General features: G+C 36.8%; 1 long non-coding RNA gene and 1 pseudogene across 1 annotated transcript; both read right to left on the reverse strand.

The window, feature by feature from the left end:
* Positions 1 to 8646: 8646 nt before the first annotated feature.
* On the reverse strand, positions 8647 to 9845 carry LOC122522756 (annotated as a pseudogene).
* Positions 9846 to 10055: 210 nt separating this feature from the next.
* LOC122522755 lies at positions 10056 to 10359 on the reverse strand. The gene is made up of 2 exons (XR_006305144.1): positions 10255 to 10359; positions 10056 to 10178 (listed from the first exon to the last, which is right to left on the reverse strand). It is a non-coding gene; the product is annotated as an uncharacterized LOC122522755 (long non-coding RNA).
* Between the last annotated feature and the right edge of the window lie 14132 nt (positions 10360 to 24491).

Genomic DNA, 24491 nt, shown 5'->3' on the forward strand with positions numbered 1-24491 from the left:
TTACTGTCTCTGATAGGCTTTGTTAACGCTTTCTGCGCTGTCTTATAGGCGGCTTGGAAGTTCCTATTTCAGGTCTTCCGTGTAGCCCTTGTGACCCGTCGTCTTTTCGCCAAGCAAGTCTTCGTAACTCGGCTATCTCGTTCGTCCACCAGTACTGTGGCTTTCTGAATCGTACGTTTCGTCTCTTCAGCACTGTGTACGTCCAGTATTTCTGTACGTCCAGTTTGTTAACGTTCCACCGCGAGGGGTGATGGGTCCTTGTCTGTGTCGTTGTTGTCGGTTCTGCTATATCGAAGGCTATGTACTCGTGATCGCTTGCTGTGTAGTCCTCGATCACCCTCCATCGCCTTACATTTGTCAACAATCTGTTTATGTCAAAGTAACGTCAGGTAAAGAGTTGCCTAACCCTGGTCGTCTGTATGTAGGTTCGTTCCAAGTGTTTGCTACGACGAGGTCTAGCCTTGCGGCTATCTCCAGCAGTAGCTGTCCGCGTCTGTTTGTCCCCGTCGATCCTCACTCGATCGCCCTTGCGTTGAGGTTTCCCGCAAACCGACGTCTCCGGATAGATCCCTGATTCAATCCTCGAGGAGCTCCACCATTCTCTTGAATTCCGCTGAGGTGCAGTTAGGGTGTAAGGTAGACGCTAACGTAGGTGACAGCACTGACCCTGACCCAGACATAGTCGTCATCAACTCCTCGACCTGTTAATTCGTTATCGGGCAGCGCCTCTCACCCATATAGCTGTTATCTCGGTCTCGATCTTGATCCATGTCGTATTGTCTTTGTCCTATACGGTTCGCTTAGAAATTAGTATGTCCTCGTCATGTTCGTCGGCTATCTGGGGAAGTAGAATGTCTGCTGTCTTGCTTCTATTCAGGTTTCCCTGTATTATCCAGTCCATCTTCCTGCTTGTTTTCTACACTCCTCCAGTGCTTCCCGGAAAACTGCACAGCTGTCAGATCCCGCGAGTTGCGCCTTGTCACCGTGCCCGCCTCATTGCACAGAAGCAAGTCGGCACGTTCTTGCAGTCCGCGGCAAAATGTCCCGTTTCATCGCATTTTCTGCAGCTATTCGTCGTGTTCACGCTTGAGCAATTTGCTCTTGTGTGTCCGTATCCCAGACACCTGAAGCACTTCGTCGCGGATAGTCGTTCCCGGACACGTCAACGCACCCATTTAATCCCGATCCGTCCCTTAGCAAGCAGCACCCCAGCCTCGTGCAATTCAAGCTCGAACAACGCCATATATTGCTGGTTCCTGTTAGGACCAAAGATGTGAACCCTAAAGTCCGTGTTTCGTCCCGTTTCCTGTTACAAGGCCTGTCTTACGTCGTCTTCAGTAGTAACGCAGTCAAAATCCACGGTTTTCAGTTGTACACTGGAAATCTCAGCTCTTTCACTACCCGTGTCCCCGACCGATTCCTGCAAATCGTTTTGAAATTTTTCCTGTCTGTCTTTATCTGTCGGTATTTTAAGCAGACACATTCTTTTTTTTGTTTTCCTTAGAGTCGTAGCCTGCACGTGACTTTTCGTTGGGTCAACAGTCGTCTGAATTTTTCCGTACTATGTCAGAGTATGTACTTTTATTCCCAGGTCTGACAAGCACCGCCGTCCCCCGTTTTTTGTATGCCAGCTTGCGCTTCTTGGTCTGGCGTTCCCGTTAGTCTCTACCGTTTTCTTTTTCTGGTCCGCCGGTTTCAACTTTTTCCTCGTTGCTATTTTCCACTCTTCCGTCGGCTTCCTCTCTCGGAAGCGACTTCCGAGAGGGCCCCTGCGGTGTCGCGTTCGCCAAACGTTTTCGCTTTATCCGTGGCGTTTCCCCTCCTTTCATTTCTGTCACCGTCTCTTCCTCTGTCTGTTCGTATTCTGTATCGTGTCCTAATGAGACTGCCTTCGTATTGTTATGCAGCGTGCGTCTGCAGCTTCTAGTATCATCTTGATACCGTTCTTTACAGTAAAGTTCATGTTTTTCTGAACTATTGCTGCCTTGCACATTTTCGACGTCGTATTTCGTATAAGCTCCAGTACTTCTGTTGTTTCCATGTCTTTCTGTACCGTAACGTTTGTCAGTTCTGTTCCAGGTCTTTTTTCGCTATCGAGAGCGGCAGGAGCCAAACGATGCTCATCCCGCTGCCCGAACTCGAAAAGCTGGCCTACCTTTTCCTTGTAGTCAATTCGGTATCGTTTTGTCAGTTGTGTTTTCCACATCCATTTTCATCGACGCCGTTTTCGTTGTAAGATTTTTGCACATTCTGCGGCCCTCAGAATCAATGCCGCTGCCAAAGGCCACCGGAGCTTTCATCCGGCCGAAGCCCTGAGTGGATTGTCCCTGTATTATGTTTACCACCTGAGGTAATTTATTGTTTTGTCTGTGCATTTCATTATTTATTGTTCCTGTTTGCTATTGGTCTCTCGGGGTCGCACCTCCCCGAACTGCTCCGGAACGTAGCACAGCCCCTGAAATCCTATCCGATTGTGTGTAGTGTTTCTCTGTATGTTGTGTGCGTTTGTGTGTGTGCCCGTGCCGATAGCGAAAGGAGCCGGTACATTCATTCGTCTTTGGGGAGAGCCCGTTTATAGGGATCCCGCACATTCGCGTTTTCGGTGGGCCTCGCATATAGTTGCCTTGATCATTCGCCCTCTAGGGTTGATCCGTTTATAGGGACCCTGAACATTCTTGTCTCCATATTGTAATACGGGCGTGTTTGTTGTAAGTGTTCGTGTGGTTTGTGTTGCCTGATTTTTGTCCACCCCGAAGTATTTTGGTACCTTCCATATCTGGAAGGCGCTCCCCTATCCGCCACCTGGGGAGGCTTCCGATGCGGGACCAGCTACCCGACACGGAATTATAATAATAGTAATATTATTATTTATTATAACATTATATAATTATTAATTATATAATTATTATTATTATTATTATTATTATTATTAAATTATAATTATTCCCCCAAGGGGAGGATAGGAGTGTTACTTTTTTTTCGACGAGTGGCGCTATCGGTGCCCTAGCCATGAGGAGTACAACCTCCCTAAAAAAACCAGGACTCATCTGGCCCGCATGTCAGCAACCTGAAAGGGCCCCTTGCCAGGGTTACAGCAGGGTAACGAGGATCAGCGGATACGTTGACGCTGCCCGAAAGGGATGTCGCTGAATGATACTTATGGCGCAGCTCTCGTGGAAACTCCTGGCGTCAACGCGCTGCACCCACGTGAATATCAGGATGTCAATGAGGGAAGTACACTACAAATCTATGGAGAAAACACAAGAAAAAACTATTGGAAAAAACGGATGTTGCACCGCTGACCAAAGCAACAAAAATGGAGTCCTCAGCCTGCGCAGGGGATACCAGGGAATAGAAAGAGAGAAGAACTCGCGCAAGCGAGGTCCCTTCTTGCTGACATGAGAGCAGCTGTTACGAGACAGCCTAACGTGAACAACGCTATCAAGCAAGGGCTCCTGAAGGTGCGGGAGATTATTGACAGCCTTGAATTTATGTATGAATTTCGAGAAAGGGTCAATGAGGGAACGAGGACCCTCACACGAGTTTCTTAGCGCCCACAAACTTACTCAGTGCTAGATACTGGCTAACACAAAAGGGTAGCAACAAGCCCGCCGCAGCCTCCTGAAGCCAACCTCAAAAGACTGAAGAAAGGCAGAAATCCTGAGATAAGAAATAGGCGAAATGAGCAGTATCACAGAACTGGTCCCTAGAGCTACGCTGGAGATTAAGGACTGCGATTACTGCACATCTTTAGCCGACGTCGAGGAGGCCTTAAAAAGGATCCTGCCGGATTATTCAGGGAAAGCTGAGGTCAGACTGAAGAACCCCAACGCGAGGCAGAAACGCCTGGCTCTCGTCAAAATAGAGGAAGATGCAGCTGCGAAGCTATTAAAGGCCGGCCGATTGCTGGTCGGCTTCGTTAGCTGCAAAGTAAGGCGAGGAGCGGAGTTAAGGCGATGCTACCGCTGCCTTGAATATGGGCATCATAGCACTTCTTGCAAAGGCCACAATCGCAGTAAGCTCTGCTATTTTGCGGGGGTACGGAGCAAAAGCTCAAAGACTGTAAAGTCAGCGAGCCTACTTGCCTCCTGTGATCCAAAAACGACGCAGATCCGAAGAAGAGCTTAGCCGGGTCAAGAGCGCGCACAGCCTTCTGGGAGGCGCTTGCAGGAGTCAGCAAAAAAGGATGAGAGTAATGCAGGGTAACCTCAATAGGAGCAGGACAGCTCACCACCTCCTAACCAAGCTATGTTCTTATAAACAAGCAGATATTGTTCTTATCAGCGAACAGTACCAGGATAGGACAGGAACTGGATGGAACGCCGACGAATTAGGCACCGCGGCTATCTGGATATCAGATCCCCGACAGATACACGGTTCAGATCAGGGATCCGGACGCGGTTACGATTGGGTGAGACACAAGTCGGTTACTTATGTCAGCGTATATATAACCCCAAACGACCGGATAGACGAAATTCAGGCAAAGCTCGACGATCTGGAAGATGCACTGCGGGAAATGCAAGGAGATCTCATTGCGGCTTGAGACCTCAATGCAAAAGCTCTCGAATGGGGGGAAGCCAGACCTGACTTTAGAGGAAGAAGAATCATGGAGGTGGCGTCTAGACTGGAGCAAGTGGTGCTAAACACAGGTTCGACGTCAACTCTTCGAAGGCCTGGCTACAGGCAAACGATCCCAGACGTCTTTCTAGCAAATCAACACCATGTAGCAAGAGTCGCTGACTGGTGGGTGAACGAAGACTATATTAAAAGCGATCACCAGAACATCCTATTTGATGTATTTAAAGGGAGACCCGTTATTACATGTGCAGCACGACCCCCCTGGTGGAACATCGTTAAAATAGATCGAGAAAAGCTGTCTGAAGTTATAGATGAAGGCTCGAGATCTTTTCGAACTGCATTAGCGAGTCTAACGCTGACTGCACAAGCCAGGATGACGACTTAAGCAACTATGAAGCTCATCAAAATTGCTTGCGCTACAGCGGTGCCAAAGAAGAGCACGAAGCGGCGGAGGCGTCCTTCATAGTGGTGGACAAACGAGAACGCGGGTCTTCGCAAAGAATGCTTAAGGCTTCACCGGTTAGCACAACGAACGAAAAGACGCGATCTTGACGCTGCCCCCTTAGCCGCAAAACACCAAGAAGCCAAAAAATTACTAAAAAGTACTTTCAAGGTAAGCTAACGACGGTGCTGGAGGAAGCTGAGCATAGAAATCGACCCGAATCCGTGGGGACTAGGGTATCAGATCGTCACTTGCAGGCTGGGAACATACTCACGTGGAAGCCCCGGGGACGTGAGGACCCTGGAGAACATCGTCATTACTCTATTTCCCTCACAGCCGAAAAGAGAGATTGGCCCGGCTACGTCTGTCAGCCTCAAAGCACCAGAGTTTACGGAGGCGGAGCTACTCAGGGCTGCGTCTTTCATGCAGAACAAGAAAGCTCCAGAACCAACAGCCTCCTAGCGGAAATAATGAAAGCCGTCGCGCAGAGTCACCCTGAACTCTTGCTTAATATGTACAACATGTGCCTCAGGGCGGGCGTCTTTCCCGCCCCGTGGAAGATAGCGAGACTTGTGCTCATAAGCAAGGGAAAAGTTTTAGCTGACACTTCTTCGTCATACACGCTTTTATCTGTGCTTGACACGGCTGGCAAGCTCTTAGAGAAGCTGGTAAGGCCACAGCTGCACGAGGCCGTTAGGGAAGCAGAAGATCTCGCTTCCCGCAAGTATGGATTTCGTCCCGGCCTCTCCACTATCCATGCAGTCCAGGAAGTTGTAATGGCCGCAAAAATAATAGAGCGTGGGTATCACTTCTCTCGACCTTTGTGTCTTCTTCCCACCTTAGAAGTGAGAAACGCTTTCTACTCCGTCAGGTTGGACTTGGCAATGGAAGCACTCGAACGTGATTTCAGGGTCCCGGAGTACCTACTCCAAATCCTGGGGGACTACCTTTACGAGCGTTTCCTACAATACGATACAGACGATGGTCCAAGAAGCATAGAGCTGACATAGAGTTAGCCCAGGGTTCCATACCTGGACCCAATATATGGAAAATTTTCTATGACGGTATTCTTCGTACAACGGTACCTGTGGGCGCTTTCCTGGTGGAGTATGCGAATGACGTAGCAGCAACATAAAATAACAAGAGTCACAGAGGAAGCTAAGCTACTGGTCAACCAGGTTATGCGTAGAGTTATCTCCTGGATGGAAGACCACGGGCTATCTCTAGCAGCCCAGAGGACGGAGATCGTGCTACTTACATAGAAGCGAATCAACACCTTGTGCTGCTTCACAGTAGAAGACGCGACGGTCCAGTCTAATTCGGCCGTCAAATACTTAGGAGTAATACTTAACAGCAAGCTGAATTTTGGAGAACACATAATCAGAGCAGCCGAGAAAGCGACAAAAGTTGTAGCCTCGTTTAGCACACTCACGGCCAACGTCAACAGTCCTCGACCGTGCATAAGGCAACTACTGATGCGCGCCGCCAAAGCAATAATGCTGTACGGCGCGAAAGTCAGGGTCGATGCGCTGCGATATGAAAAATATCGTAAGCGCATAGCCGCGGTTCAGAGGTGCTCTTCGAATCGCGTGCTCCTACCGCACGGTCTCTAGCCCCGCGGTGCTGGTTGTCTCACTGGTAATCCTGATCAACCTACTAGTCCAGGAGAGAAAATTCATCCAACAGCAGAGGAGCGTCCTGGGGAAAGTAGAGGCATCAAGGCTCGCTAGGTCTAATAGCATCGAGACCTGGCAAAGAAGATGGGAACAGAAATCTAGGGAAAGATATACCGCCTGACTAATCAGCAATCTCGACAGATGGTTAAACCGGGAGGCGGGGGACGTGGACTTCTACCTTACCCAATCCTGAAAGGGCATGGCCTGTTCTGCTCCTTCCTAGCAAAAATGGGAAAGGTAGCAGACGGAAACTGCTTCTATGGCGACTCGACCGCTGACGACGCTAGCCAAACATTCTTTGAATGTGCCTGGTGGGGCGTCGAACAACTCACTTTAGAGCAGGACCTCGTGTTCATATGAAAAATTCTTCTATGCCGTGTCATAATCGTATGACAACAAAAAACATTAAATCAACAAACATGGAGCAAAGTTCACGATCTTGAGATCGATATAGTCAATATTTAGCTGACGCTTCGATTATACATGTATTGTCTAATTAAGACACTGTACCGGATGAATAACACAATTTGTTAAACCAAGACACTATCATGGATCAGGAATTACCTTAATCAGATGTACACTCTATTTATTCTAAATCTTCAGACCTGTAAGTAATTATTCATTTCACTGGCGAGCAAATTGATATGAATTTAGATCCTTCTTTACCATATAGCAATTATCATCAATTTAAACGAGCCGATAAGGAATTTAAACTAAACTTCTTAGATAAATTATTTTGGCATCAATGCTTAGAATTTAACAGATTGTTGTTTCAAAAGGATTTAAAAGTGTCATCTAATGAACATAAGGAAATTCTACCCAAAGTACAAATTATACCTAATGTACCTATGAAAAATACTAAGATTTGTAATACATGCATACAAGCTTTAATCAAGAAGAATATTCCAGTACTGTCAAAATATAACGGCTTCAATTATCCAGATCTACCTTAGCATCTACTACCTTTAAATTTAGTTTCTGAAAGATTAATTTCCACTCGATTTCTTTTCTGCAGATGATACGTCTAAAACATGTTAATGGTCAATACGGCATTTATGGTCAAATAATTAACGTTCATGTTTCAGGTAATACAATGGTAAAATCTCTTCAAGGAAATATGATTACGATTACTGTATAAATCTACATATGAAACATAGGAAAAATCAACGATCTAGTTACTTACATGGCATTTTTTACAAGCGTACAATTAACACTATTCCTACCGACACTTCACGTATACCTATTCCTACCGCGGCTGGTCAAATGACCGGTCTTTCACAACTTATATTTTTCAATATTAAATGCAGACCAATGGCCAGCTTACCAGTATAAAAATATATTTTCTTTTATTCAAGAGTACATAATCTACATCTTATTCGTTTTCGTCGCATTTTTACAAATGGGCTTCTCAACTGTACATTTTCCGCATACGTACTTTTTACATTTTAGACAGATTTTGTTCGTCTTATTATCTTTACAATACCTTATCTGACATGTTTTCCGTTCACGAGAACCTGTATTTGTACTTGCGATGGGTATTGGTTGATTTTTTTTGCCGAGCTCTTGTTGGTATTCGATGGCAAGTTCTTCTGCCAATTGAAATAGAAATTCCTGTCTTGTAATTTCTCCTCCCGTAGTTTCTTTATATAACACCTATGCATTTATCCCGGCTAAATCCAAGATATTAAAAATACTTGCAAAGGCCATCTCCGAGATTAAGATTTTACCGAATAATTTCTGGCTTTTGGTCGGTAACATCTACGCCAAACTTGGTGCTATTATATAATTGAATTGTCTCCGGTGTTCGGGTGTCATTTTTTTCAATTTGTACGGAGTTGTGCATTGAACTGAGAATTAGAACTTTCTTTCTTGGTTTGGCTTTGTAAACTGTCAACATACAATTATTTGAGCGATAGAGTTTGGATGAAAAAAGTGCCATGTCGTCATTTTTCAGTTTTGCCAGTCTTGGTAGCTCTTTTCTATTTGCTCTAATTGTCCCAACAATCGTAGTTTTTTTGCTAAAAGTTTTGTTGCTAAAGGTAGGCTTGTAAAAAAGTTGTCCGTGGTTATATTTCTTCCACATCCTACATACGGTTTTGCTAATTTCATAGTGACAAACTCTCCAAGAGGAACTGAGGGTTCTCTACTTTCATCTTTTCCCAAATATGGAAAGCTGTTTATTATATATTTGCTACGCACATCGGATGCTAACCAGAATTTTATACCAAATTTGTCCGGTTTATTGGGCATGTATTGAGTAAATCTACACCTTGCTTTCGTTGGAAACAATTGTTTGTCAATAGTAATATATGGTCCTGGTTTATAACAATTCTGACTGTTGTCAATAAACTTGTACCAAACTTCGGAAATCATAGCAAATTTATCGGTTTGTAACCGTTGGTTTCGTTGATTTCTGTCGTCAAATCGAATAAATCTCATAATCTCCGTAAAGTCATGTCTACTCATAGTATTTGAGAAAAAAGGCGGGCCCCACTTTCTATTCCATAGAAGTGCTATATCTATATTCTTAGCCTCATATGCGCCGCGTGCATACAGAATTGCAAAAAATGCATATAACTTTGCAGTAGATAGTTCCCATTTATATCCCAACACTCTAAATGCCTCTGCCTCTGTGCACTTTCTTATAAGTTCGATTATATTCTTATCAATTATCACAGAAAATGCCGCCCTAACTTCGCCTTTCATAATATTACGTTTACTGTACCCCGTCGGGCCTGATGTTTCCCTAAAAATATTATGACCAGGTGCTCTTCCAGGATTAGACCCTATTTTTACTTCGTGTTAAACAGTTCCGTCCATCGCAATTTCGCTTACTTCTTCCTCATTCTCACTATCGGAATTAACTAAGAATCTCCTTCTCTTTCGTCGTCTACGTACGTTCGAAATATTCTCTTCGTTCTCATCGGTGTTCGAATCTGTTTCAAGTGGATCATAATTTTCCGTATTGTTATTTTCCATATCCAGAATTTCCTGATCATCTTCAGAACATTCTGCATCGATATCATTTATTCTCTCTAATAATACATTCGCACTCCTCAAACGTCTTGCCATTTTGGGGACAAATATTCTACAAAAATAAAAACTAAAATATGAAAATGTAAATCAAAATAGATAAAAAAAGAATAAAAGATAAAATGTGAAACTTACTTCGAAGTATTGTTAGTCTTGTTCACTATTTTGATAATGGCACTTATAACTCGTAATACGATATAAAATATTACAAAATAATAATAAAAGACTGCCAAGTATGCTCTTTGTGACTTTCACGTTCGATGCACTCTGTTCGTGTCGCAAGACTATACTGATTTGAATTCGTGAGAAGACGTCTATACACTTCCTTCAGTTACAAGTTTATTTATTTTACGTCATAGTAGATGAGATGGCGTAGAACATTCGAGGATCTTGACCGTATCATATCAATCAAGCAAATAAACACCGCTAGCCCGATAGTCGAGTGAGAACTGTAAACACTTGGAAGTGCCGTAAACCATTTTCTGGAAGGCACTTATCGGATAAAATGTGTCATAACTACATTACCTTTCGTTTGTAACGACTTTATAGTTTTGGCATTGAGTCTTAGAGAGAAACTCTTACATAAATGTATAAATCGTACTACCGGTCAAATGACCGGTCGTGGTAGGTAAGACAGACTACAAATTTTTCTCGGAAAATAAACAATAGAAAAATAAGTGAATATTGAAAAATATATCATACATATATATGAGGAAAAGTGGTAAAGTTTAAAGGCGATTCACATACGTTGAATGTAGGAAATTCCAAATGAAAATTTAAAAACGGTCATTTGACCGGTCCTGGTAGGAATAGTGTTAAAGCTTGTCTAGAAATTTTACCACCGTCTACGATTTATATAATGTACGATATTATAATTGATATTCATTTTTTAATGATAATCAATTAACGACAACGATGAACAAAATGATGTCAGCGAACACATTCCTTCAGAAGAGAGTCTTACTGCGCACCAACAGACATTAATGTGGCACGAAGAACAATATTTACATATTGCACCTGGCGAAGAAAATTTATCTCAAAGTTTACTATTTGATTAATTTTTTACTACTTATATTATTTCATATTTTTATTAAACCGTTCTTCTTCCTCATGTATAAATAAATAAGATTATACTTATTTTTTTAAGTTCTTTTTTAGTTTATTGATGCTATATTCGTTTTGGTACGCCGAAGAGGTATAACTTCTTACTTGCGTATATATATATATATATATAAGTACCCACACCAGTTCTCTTTTTATTATTATATTTTTATTCTCATTTTTTTTTTTTAATTAATTTTATATATATTTATAGCGTTACCAGGTAAAAAGGGGGAGGATTTAATGTATGAGAAGATAGGCTACTAATTATTATTTTTTATTAGGTTAATAAAGAAATGAAAAGAAAAATATTTTCAATCGCTCGATATATTATATATATAAAGAAGAATAAAAAGAATAAAAAAAAAATATATAAAAATATAGATATAAGTCCACATTAAATGTAAGGGAGATATATCGAATTACTTTATTCGTCAACGTCTATGGAGTGGTGACAGCACTAGTTCTCGCTCGATAATTTAAGTCAAGCAGCGCTGAGTGCGATTAGTACTTGGATGGGTAACCTGCTTGAGAAAAAAAAAGAGGAAGAAGAACAGAAGAAGACAACTTTATGCCGTAAATTTGAAATCTCTTTGCAGCGCATTGTAAATACCGACAAATTTCGTGGTGTCCCTCGGATGAAAATCACTTCCATAACATTTTCCTAAACGCGCAAATAAAATTATAACTTCAAAAAAAAGATTATCGTTACTTATATCATTTAGGCAATATTTCTATTTCTGATTTTTTTTCTACTAGCTGCAACTCTAAAATTGTTATAGAATAAATTTATTATTGAGCAGGAAGCTTTTCTTTCTCATGTGAGTGTAAAAATGAATACAGAAGAAATTGAAAATTATATAATACAGAACATTTACTATTAAAAGGGCACATATAGCTATTTCTAGAGAAGCATAATAAGTATGAGAGTACCAGGGAATGATTGTATATGTGCTTGCGTTCTTATAGGGACGTAACTAAAAACAGCTTTCAAAGTAATAATCGTTCGCTGCAATGATGTAAAGTTTTGATTCTAAAGAAATGAATTGTTATGGAGAAAGATACAGACAAAAAATGACCACAAGCGACTGACGATAGACGATAAAGTGAAATGACGTATACATATATATATATATATATGACGTTTACATATATGTAACGAAAAATAGAGAAGATGATAATAGTTTAAAAAATTAGAAAGAACATGGTATGCATTATGTTCTGTTAGAAAGTATGATAAATACATATTAATAGTTTTAGTAAATAAGTACTACAGATAAAATATTATAAGGAGCGACGATATTTACCAATGATTCTGTAGACTATTAACCAAAGATGGCTAACCTATAACCCTCGCGTCAAACATTGATTCACAAAGACCTCTGAATTGAGTTACGCGTCGATTTTGATAATCTTTAATTTTTAGATTAAGGAATAAGATTTTCCTCTTGGCTCTTCACTCAATTACCTTCTCTCGACAGCTGCATGCAATGATAAACCGAATTTAACCTACGCATCCGAAAAAGTTTGCAATCCCTGGTATAGGCAATTAAATTTAACTTTATCAAATTATATCCTAAAGTGAATATGTATAGTTACTCTATTTAATTCTTTTTCTCTTTTGTAAAATTTGTATTAGAACAACATATTATATTAAAATAATAATAATAGAAAATTATACAAAATATCCTTATACAGCTACAATATCTAAAAATAGGTAAAAAATTTTTTAGGATAGCTACTATTACAAAGATATAGCGCATAGATTTTCTAATTATTTTAACAATTATTTTAAAAATTATTAAGAATAAATTACGAAAACTCCATGCCATTTTTTGTTTGTCCTATACCTCCATACATCTTTGTATATAAAAGATAGCACATAAACATTTTCTACAATGAGAAAGCGTCACGTTATTTCATTTAGTTATAGTTTTCACTAGGTATCTTAGGTAGATTCTTTTGAGCCTTCTAGGGATATATTTGTTATAGTTTTCATTTGCTAGCGGGTCTATGTGCGTATCAATTCTTCTTTCGTTTCTGCAGGTTGATTTGGTTAATTCTTCTTGTAACGTGGAAATATTTAAGTCTTTCCTTATATCTTCATTACGGAAGTAACATGGAGAATCCAAGATTGTGCGTAGAGTTATGGATTGTTGAACCTCAAGCTTGGCAATGTGGCTTTACGCTGCTATACCCTATAGCAGTAAACCATATGTACAGATTGGTTTTATAATTGTTTTGTAAATTCTTAGTTTATTCTCTATGCTAAGTTTCGATTTTTTTCCAGTTAACCATGCCATTAGTCTTCTTTTTAAACGAATTTGTTCGATTTAGGAATTTATATGCTTTTTCCATGTTAGTTTGGAATATAGGTGTAGTCCTAAATACTTGACTATTAATACTTGTGGGATTTCTGCATTATATAATTGTAGTTTAGGTATTTTTTTTGCCTTAGTGTAAACATAATTTGTTTACATTTGGTAGAGTTTACTTTGATCTTCTTATTAAGTAACCATTCTTCGAGGGAATTTATTTGGTTTTGTAATAATTGAACTGCTTGTTGTGGATCTTTGTTTACGGTAAACATTGCCGTGTCATTTGCAAATGTTAAGACAGTACAGGTAGCGTTTATTGGTATGTCTGTTGTATAGAGGGTGTCAAGAATTGGTCAAAGGATACTTCCCTGCGGAACCAAAGCTTTGATTAATTTGATGTTCGAGTGACTGTCTTTTATTTTTACATAGAATCTCTTATCGGAAACATAAGATTTTAAGAGTTTGTAATACATTTGTGGAAATTATTTATTTATAATTGGTAGTAATTCTTTATGCTACACTTTATCGAAAGCTATTTCTACATCTATGAAGACGGCGGAACAGTACTCCATATTTTATAAAGCTTTTGTTATAGTGTTAGTTAGTCGGTGTACTTTTTCAAAAATAGAGTGTTTGTTTCGGAATCTAAATAGATGGTCAGGAATCAGGTTTTTTTTTGAAATTATTAGTTTTATTCTTTTGTATATTCTTTTTTCCAGTAGTTCCGACAGTAATGGTAAGAGCGATATCGGTCTATACGAATTTACATCATACGGATATTTATTAGGTTTTGCGAGCATTATAATTTCTGCGATTTATCAAGTACTTGAAAAGTAATGGAATCGTAATACTTCATTAAATATTATTATGAGCATCCTGACTGTTTTAGGTGGAAGCTGCTTTAGTATTTTGCCATTTATTAGATGGTAACCTGGTGCCTTTCTTATTTTGATTTCTGATATTAGCATTCTAATTTCTTCGGCTGTTGTGCTATTAATGTTTTCATGTGATTGCGTTTTGCTTCCGACGTCATTTACTTAAGTTACTGTGCACGTGTAAATATTGAAGTTGTGTGCTGTGAATATGTTTTCTATGTTTGCTGGAAAGGTCTCGACTTGTTTTTCTGTGCTTTTCGCCTATAAGCCATCAAAATTTCGTATTGCTGGTAATGATTTTACTGGTCTTTTGAATCTTTTTGTTGTTTTCCAAAAAGAATAATTTGTATCTTTGTGAGATGAAAGTAATGTCAGTTATCTTTCGAATTCTGCATTGTTGTAATCCCCTATGCTCTGCTTAACATCTTTAGTTACTTTGTTTAGTAGTCTCTTATTACTTTTTGTTTTATTTGTCTGCCACCTTGCTATAACTTGCCGTTTTATTTTTTTTATGCAAAATAATGCTAGGGCATGACGGAATTTTTCTGAAAAAAACATTTTGGGATGTAGATGCCCACGCTGCTGTTTGTATATCATCTGTTAGGTTGTTAACTGCATTTTCTATTTGTAAATAGGTCTTAAGCGGAATGTTGATGTTTAATTTTGATTTTAAAGTTACTTTAAGGATCATTCAATTTGTGTTCCCATTGCACATCGTTGGTGATTTTTTATATAGTATAGGTTTGTTCTGGTAAGTCATTATTATAAGTTAATGGTCTGAACTGAGATCAAGTGTTGACTCGATTTTGAATTGAATTAGGTTTAGGCTTTTTAGGACGACGAAGTCTATTAAGTCGTGAGTTTTGTTAGAAACTGATAGCAAGTATATTGGTTCACCTGTCGTGAGGATGTCTAAGTTTTCGCTCATTATGTAGGAGTTCAAAATTTCTCCTGTTGGTGAAGTGGTTTTTGTTCCCCAATATAAATTTTTAGCGTTAAAATCGCTAGCTGCTATAAATTTATTACCTAGTTCCTTGAAAAAGTTGTTCCCTTGGTCGATTGTAATTTTAAATTTTGGCGGTGCATTGATAGTTGATAGTTTAATAGAAATTCTCTGTGTTTCTAATGTAATTGTTGTGGCTTGAAGGTAATTGTGGTCTGTTTTACTTTATTAATAATGTTTTATCTCATTCTTAATAATTATGGCAGTTCTACCATGCGCTTTAGCTGAAGGAAGCTTTTTGTCACACATGGTGAAGTATTGAATATTTATATAGTTTTTGTCTGTCAGATGAGTTTCAGATACTAGTAGAATGTCTATATCATACGTGTATATGAATGTTTTGTTTTCTTGAATTCGTTGCTGTTATTCGTTTTTTTTCTAAACCGCTATTTTTATTTGTGTATCCATTTTTTGTTATTAAGTAGCGTTTTTGTTAATAGTTGTAGCATTTAGGTAGTTTGTTTCGTTTGTTGTTTTAAAAGAGAATTTTACTTTATTATCATTGTGGTAATGATTTCTGTTTTTTTATTAGATTGTTTTAGTTGTTCTTTAATGTCCGATGTGGTGGACAATGGACAAACAGGGTTATGACCACCTGGGTTGTCTCCGTTGCATTTTACACATATAACTTTTTCTATTTTTCCCTCTTTAGGACAGAGTGCTGTTAAGTGATTTTTTGCACATTTTACACATGCAGGATTTCTGTTACAGTAATTTTTTGTGTGGTCATATGCTTGGCATCTTGTGCATTCAGGTATTTCACTTTTAGTTCTGGGTGGTTTTACTTGAATTATTGTATTAAGCAGGGCTTTAATCTCCTATATATTTTTGCTATTATCTTGAGGAGCCAGTTCGATAAGAAATAAATATAGCGGTTGTTTGGTATCGAATTTTATTATATTAGTTATTGATCTTACCTTGTGGCAAATTTTGTTTAATTCATTTGTTATTTAAAGTATGTTGGATTTGGGATGAAGTCCTCGAATAACGATTTTATAGCTCTTCTCGTTTATTTCTTGATACGTGTGGTATCTCGCGTTTTTAGATTTTAGTGCATTTATTACTTTTCTGTACGTATCCGGTATTGTAGTTTGTACTTTTACTTGGTTGTCCTTAAGTTGTTTTATTAAAAAATTTTTTTTACCAGCTGTTTCATTCAGTAATTAGAGCAGAGTGTCGATGATTTTGCGTCGATCTATATTGGTGGTTATTTTACAGCGATTTTTTTTTCTTCTACTACTTTTCGTGTAGTGTTTTGTGATTCTGCTAAATCGTCAAGTAGATCATAATAGTTGCTAACCTGTATGTCTTGAAGCTATTTTGTATGTAATGGTGCGGAGGAGTTATTATTATTGTTATTTGGTTCACCCATCTTTCGCTTTTTTGAACCCTTAAGTTTAGTTGATTTATCGGGAATCCAATTTTGCAAATCTTCCAAGTCTATATCCATGTCACTTTCCGTAAACGAGTTTCTATTATCTCTTTTCATTCTTTTTTTTCTGTACGAGCAAGGTTAGAGGATTATCTTGTTTTCATCGACGATTGACATATTTCGGTATTTTGAATAATGAATCTTTTTCCGTTATTAACGATTTTAAGAGGTGAGATATTGTAACTTTCTATGGTCAAAATTTTTGCCATAAGCTTGACAACGCGGTTACCCGAGTAGGTGCAGTGATACCTCGCTAGTACACTGGTCGCTTGCACTTGTATCTGCGATGTAAACCTAACGTACGTTACACTGTATCTCAACGAAATTATTGTTTAAATACTTATATTTTTGGGAGCGGTAGATAAGCACGTCCGTATTTAATAACGATTGAACGAAGAATCCTCCATGCTATTAGGTGTACAAATAAGTTTCCGCCGTTTTTTTATTAAAAATTAAGTATTTATTCTAGAAGAATGGTAATTTTAAGGTTATTTAAAATACTGTCCATCACTTGCAATGACTTTTTCCCATCTCTCAGGCAACATTCGGATCCCACGTCGGAAGAACTCCTTGTCTTTTGAGGCTATCCACGAATGAACCCAATTTTTGGTATCTTCATATGATTTGAACCGCTGCTCCGACAGAGCATGTGCCATGGACCGAAATAGGTTATAATCGGACGGTGCAATGTCTGGTGAATACGGCGGGTGGGGTATCAATTCCCAATCAAGTGTTTCCAAATACTTTTTCACGGAAGCCGCTACATGTGGACGAGCGTTGTCATGCAAGAGAATAATTTTTTCGTGTCTAGAATAGTATTGAGGGCGTTTTTCTTCAGAGCTCTGCTCAATCTCATTACTTGTGTTCGATAGAGGGCTCCGGTGATTGTTTCGCTCGGATTAAGCAACTCATAATACACTACACCCAGAAAATCCCACCAAATACACAGCATAGTTTTTTTCCGTGAATATTCGGTTTTGCTGTTGATGTTGACGCATGGCTTGGTAATCCCCATGATTTTCTTCTTTTTGGATTATCATAATGTATCCATTTCTCGTCACCAGTGATGATACGATGTAAAAAACCCTTTTTTTTATGTCTACAAGCAGTATTTCACTTAAGCATAATCGGCGTTCAATATCTCTCGGCTTTAATTAGTACGGAAACCCAATTTCCTTGTTCATTAATCATTTCTAATGATTTTAAACGATTGAGACTGCTTGCTGAGTGACTACTAATGTTACAGCAAGTTATTTTTGTGGTTGAGATGAATCTTCCTCCAATATTTCCTCCAATTCTGCATCCTCGTAACTTTTTGGCCTTCCACTGCGATCTTTGTCTTCTACGTCGAAATCACCGTTTTTAAACTTTTGAAAAACTCACGACACGTTCTCTTACTCAAAGCAGTCTCACCATATGCTTCTACGAGCAATCGATGCGCCTTAGCAGCAGATTTCTTTATATTAAAGAAGTAATTTCCCGCAAATGACGCTTATTTGGCTCAAATTTGGACATTTTCAACTAAAAAAAATTATATTTTACCAATATGAAATCAATAATATTAATAGGTTATGTTGTTCTTAAACGTCCAAACTAATTTTTAAGCAGGATATCATCTGCGCAAGTTAACGGAAACTCCGCGCCGCGCTATCTACATTAAAACGGCGGAAACTTATTTGTACACCTAATATATATATTTTTATATATAAGAATGGATAAAAAAAAAAAAACTGTGTTGTGTACTTATGTACGCACGTAAGAAGTTATACTTCTTTAGCGTACAAAATTGAATATAGCATAAAAAACATAAAAAATAACTTCGAAAAAATAAGTATAATCTTATTTATTTATACACGAAGAAGAACAAGGGTTTAATTAAAATAATAAAAAAATAATAAATAAAAAATAAAAAATTCATCAAATAATAAACTTTGAGGTAAATTTTCTGCTCTAAGTGCAATACGTAAATATTATTCTTCATCCCACATTAACGTCGGTTGGATCGCCGTAAGACCTTCTTCTACAGGAATGTGTTCGCTGACATCATTGTTTCTAACTTTGTCGTGAATTTGATTATCATTAAAATTTGTATCATCAATTTAATATTGTACATTCTATACAATAAAGACGGTATTAAAAGTTGTAGCCAAGCTTTAATTGTACGCTTGTAAACAATGCCATGTAAGTAACTAGATTGGTCAATTTTCTTACGTTTAATATGTACATTTATACAATAATCGTTATCAATATTTCTTTACAAAGATTTGACCATTGTATTAACTGAAATAGTAAGGTTAATTAATTGACCATAAATGGCGTATTTACCATTCACATGTCTCAGACGTCTGATCTGCATAAAAGAAATACGAGGCGAAATTAATCTTTCAGAAACTAAATCTAAAGGTGGTAGATGCTAAGGTACATCTGGATATTTGAAGCCGTTATATGTTGATATTAAAGGAATATTCATCTTGTTTAAAGCGTGTATGCATGTATTACAAAGCTTTGTATTTTTCATAGGTACATTAAGTATAAATTGTATTAGAATATCCTTATTTTCATTAGATGGCTCTTTTAAATCTTTTTTAAACAACAATCTATCACAAACTGAGCATGGATGTCCAAATGAATTGCCCAAGAATTTTATTTTAAATTCCTTATGAGCTCGTTTAAATTGATGATAATTGCTATATGGTAAAGAAGGATCTAAATCCATATCCATTTGCTCGCCAGTGGAATGATTAATTATTAACTGGTCTGAAGAGTTAGAATAAATAGAGGGTACATCTGATTGAGGTAATTCCAGATCCATGATTGTGTCTTTGTTTAACGAATTGCGTTCTTCATCCGGTACAATGTCTTGATTAAACAATACATGTTTAATTGAAGCGTCAGCTAAATATTGATTATTTCGTGCTCGAGATCGTTAACGTTGCTCCATGTTTGTTGATGTAATGTTTTTTGATGTTATACGATGATGATATTGCATAGAAGAATTTTCCATATGCACATCAGCTTGCACATTAATACAGTTGTGATAGTAATCTTTTGCAGTAGTCAAATCTTGAAGAAGTAAATGTAAAAAATAAAGAACGAATTCCTAAACGTACCAAAAGAAGTATAAGTTCAAAAATAATAATTAGCAGTACTATTAGTTATTGCTGTGAATTTAAAATTGTATAAATTTGTACCGGTAATCATAGGCTGAGTCGATGGTTCAGAAGTTACTAGTAAATTCGAAGTCGATGGGACACATAAAGTTCCATTCTCAGACCATTTTTTTTCTAGAAGAAATAAATGTAAAATAAATGTCAAATAAAATAAATGTAAATAACTTCAAATAACTTCAAAAAATATAGACCAAACAAAAAAAATAAATAATTAGCAATAATATAAGCTACTGCTGGGACAATTAAATTATTTAAATTTGTACTGGTAATCAAAGGCATAGCTGATGGTTCGCAGAGTAAATTAGAAGTTTACGGAGTACATAAAATTTCATTCGTAGGCAATTCATAACCATTTTGAATAATTTTTCATCGCAGCCAGAACCCTACAACGTTTGGCATTATTGTGCACTATGTTTTCCTTTTTTTTCTCATTATTTTCCTTATTTTCCTAATTTTCCTTATTCCTTTTCCTACGTAGACGATAATCTTTACATTTCTCTGCATTAGTTTTAGGCATCTCAAAAACTTAAACAGAAATTTAAATGTATACTGATCCTGGTCAATAAGAAAGCTGCAAGAGATTCTAGTTTAATAATAACTTCAAAATTAAAATAATTAAAATAATTAAAATTAAATAAATAAATTTTTAATAATTAATAATAAATAATTAAATTTAAACTATGGATAAATATGAACGCTTAATCTTAATTTTTGTATTGTTGCTAAGGAGAATAGTTGAAGATCTACGTCCGATCGGCACTATTGTTTTATTAATTTAAGTCGCAACGTGTCCAGCAACTTTTTCTACGATTTTCTGGCAAATCTTTAGTGAATCTGGAAACTTAAGCCACACAACATTTACTTCTCCATCTTCATTGTATTCAATATGAAATAACTACAATTTTCCCGAATACAAATATATACTCTACATTTGTAAATAACATAAAATATAACTTTAATAAAAACTTTAACAAAATAAAAAGATATTAAATACAATTTAAATAAAATACAATTTTTAAAAAAATAATAAAATAAAACAACAAATAAGAAAAAAGAAAAACTCTTGGTTAAATCAATACAAAGTATAATACTATATTGGCTCGTATAGCAAAAAGCCTTGTAGCATAAAAGTTCTGGTTGATAAAAGAAATATAATAAGGAATTGCGGTTTTAACAAAAAATTAAACACGTATCTCACCTCTTGCTCGGTTCGTGTGTATACGGATTCAACAAAAAGGTTCACCTCGTTAATGGAAGTATAAGGAATACCTATACTTTTCTCATTTCGCTTCTTGCCTAAATCGCTTTGTTCGTCGTTTTCTTTGTAAATTCTTCGCTGCCTATCTAAGACGTGTCGCCGTAGGCATCCAGTGGAAAAATAGGACGAGTGCATTGTTTAATAGGCCCAGCAGGGCGTGCTTAGCAACGGTTTAAAGAGTAGTGAGGGAAGATAACAAAATTTCGTTATTTCAACATTTTCGAAATGATTGAGCCGCATATTTCGAATATACGCTAACAATCTATAATCTTTATAAATTGTACATAAATCGTTATTACGTTGAGTGCCTCACGAATTCTGAGGGAAATCCTCGTCAAGCTACGCTCGTTATTTAGTATTGAAAAAGAAGTATAACTTCAAAACAATCACAATAAATACACATTGCACAATACGTTTCCATTCTGTTATGCTACACTCTCTATATTTTTATAATTAATTATAGATTACCTATCACACTGATTACATATTAATATTATTATTATATTTATTAATTTTCCTTTTATTTTTAATTTTCCTAGTTTATTTTTTAATTTATCTTATTACTATTACATTATTAGTATTATTATTATTAATTTTATTTTTGCATGGAATATAGTTAATAAAGAAACCTGTTCCTCTTCCCTGCTTAATGATCGATAATAATTTCTAACGTTAGAAGTTTATTTTTCTTTTACTATTATATTTTTATTCTCATTTATTTATTGAAGTTATTTAATTTTATATAAATATATATATATATTTATAGCGTGACCAGCTAAAAAGGAGGAGGATTGAAAATATGAAAAGATAGGCTACTAATTATTCTTTTTTATTAGGTTAACAAAATAACTTCAAAAAAGAAAAGAAAAATATTTTTAATCGATCGATATATTATATTAGGTGTACAAATAAGTTTCCGCCGTTTTTTATTAAAAATTAAGTATTTATTCTAGAAGAATGGTAATTTTAAGGTTATTTAAAATACCGTCCATCACTTGAAATGACTTTTTCCTATCTCTTAGGCAACATTCGGACCCCACGTCGGAAGAACTCCTTGTCTTTTTAGGCTATCCACGAATCAACCCAATTTTTTGTATCTTCATATGATTTTAACCGCTGCTCCGACAAAGCATGTTTCATGGACCGAAATAGGTGATAATCGGACGGTGCAATGTCTGGTGAATACGGCGAGTGGGGTAACAATTCCCAATCAAGTGTTTCCAAATACTTTTTCACGGAAGCCGCTACATGTGGACGAGCATTGTCATGCAGGAGAAAAATTTTTTCGTGTCTAGAATAGTATTGAGGGCGTTTTTCCTTCAGAGCTCGGCTTAATCTCATTAATTGTGTTCGAAGAGGGCTCCGGTGATTGTTTCGCTCGGATTAAGCAACTCATAATACACTACACCCAGCTGATCCCACCAAATACACAGCATGAGTTTTTTTCCGTGAATATTCGGTTTTGCTGTTGATGTTGACGCATGGCTTGGTAATCCCCATGATTTTCTTCTTTTTGATTATCATAATGTATCCATTTCTCGTCACCAGTGATGATACGATGTAAAAAACCCTTTTTTTATGTCTAACAAGCAGTATTCATTAAGCATAATCAGCGTTCAATATCTCTCGGCTTTAATTAGTACGAACCCAATTTCCTTGTTCATTAATCATTCCTAATGATTTTAAACTGCTTGCTGAGTGACTTCTAATGTTACTGCAAGTTCTTTTTGTGTTTGAGATGAATCTTCCTCCAATATTTCCTCCAATTCTGCATCCTCGTAAATTTTTGGCCTTCCACTGCGATCTTTGTCTTCTACGTCGAAATCACCGTTTTTAAACTTTTGAAACCACTCACGACACGTTCTCTCACTCAAAGCAGTCTCACCATATGCTTCTACGAGCAATCGATGCGCCTTAGCAGCAGATTTCTTTATATTAAAGAAGTAAACTATTTTTTCCCGCAAATGACGCTTATTTGGCTCAAATATGGACATTTTCAACTAAAAAAAATTATATTTTACCAATATGAAATCAATAATATTAATAGGTTATGTTGTTCTTAAATGTCCAAACTAATTTTTAATCAGGATATCATCTGCGAAAGTTAACGGAAAATCCGCGCCGCGCTATCTACATTAAAACAGCGGAAACTTATTTGTACACCTAATATATAAAAGAAAGAATAAAAAAATAATAAAAAAAAATATAAAAATATAGATATCAGTCCACATTAAATGTACGGGATATATATCGAATTACTTTATGCGTCAACGGCCATGGCGCAATTACAACATTAGTTCTCGCTCGATCATTTAAGTAATGCAGCGCTGAGTACGATTAGTATTTGGATGGGGTGTCCCGCTTAAGAAAAAAAGGTGAAGAAGAAGAGAAGACAACTTCATTCAGTAAACATGAAATCGCTTTGTTTCGCGTCGTAAATACCGACAAACTTCATGGTATTGTTTTTCCAGACGCTCGAAACCAAATCACTACCTATTACATTTTTCCAAACGCGCCAAAAGAAGTATAACTTAAAAAATATCAAAATATAGTTTTCAGTCCACACTAAATATAAGGGAGATATATCGAACTACTTTGTGCGTCAGCGGCCATATTGCAGTAACAGAACTACTTCCCGCTTTATCATTTAAGTAAAGGAGTGCTCAATACGATTAGTACTTGGATGCGTTTTCCGCTAAAGAAGAAAAAAGAGGAAGAAGAAGAAGAGAAGACTTCATACCGTAAATTTGAAATTGCTTCGCCGCCCATCGTAAATACCGACAAACTTTGTATGTCGATTTTTCCATGCGCTCGGAAAAATATCACTTTCATCACATTTTCCCAACCGCGCCAAAATAAGTATATCTTAAAAAATTGAAAATATTATTCATTTTTTTAAACGGGCGCTATTTCCATACACAGCATATTTAACGTAATAAATAGGTAAATGCGAAGTTGGGCTACCGATAATTTTATGTAGAGATTTTAATTTTAATTTTTACTCTAAAAACTCTGATGTACTCATAAACTTTTTACGTGAAGATTTAAACATTTCAATAAATAATGAAGAACATTTTCTACAATCCGATACGTTACTACAATTGTTGCAGTATTTATACGATATTTAGATAACCTTACAACTAGAATATTTGTACCTTATTTTACTTTACATATGCTTCTTGTAACAATTACTACTGAATCACAAATAATTCATTATGTTTAAATTTTATATATATATATATATATATATATATAATGAGGATATATTATTTTTAAACTTGGCGCACTAAGTATTATCCACGCGTCTCTATTACGGTATAGGACAAAGCAAAGTAACAACGTATTCAGTTTATAAAAGTCCGTTACACAGAAAGAAACATTAGTGATTGTTATTAACCATACGGGTGACCACCAAATAGTGTTGTAAAAGAGAGGCGAATAACTAACTTCAGATGTCTTTTCTCTTATTTTACAGGTAGAATAGAGCTTTTAAGTACTGTAAATAGTAATGTTAAATAAAATTTAAACTCTTATTATACAGATAAATCGTTTGAGTTATTTTCCTAAGGGAAACAAAAGAAACCTCACCGATATATAATTTAGAA

This window comes from Polistes fuscatus, unplaced genomic scaffold (assembly GCF_010416935.1).
Source record: "Polistes fuscatus isolate 324 unplaced genomic scaffold, CU_Pfus_HIC Scaffold56, whole genome shotgun sequence".
NCBI lineage: Eukaryota > Metazoa > Arthropoda > Insecta > Hymenoptera > Vespidae > Polistes > Polistes fuscatus.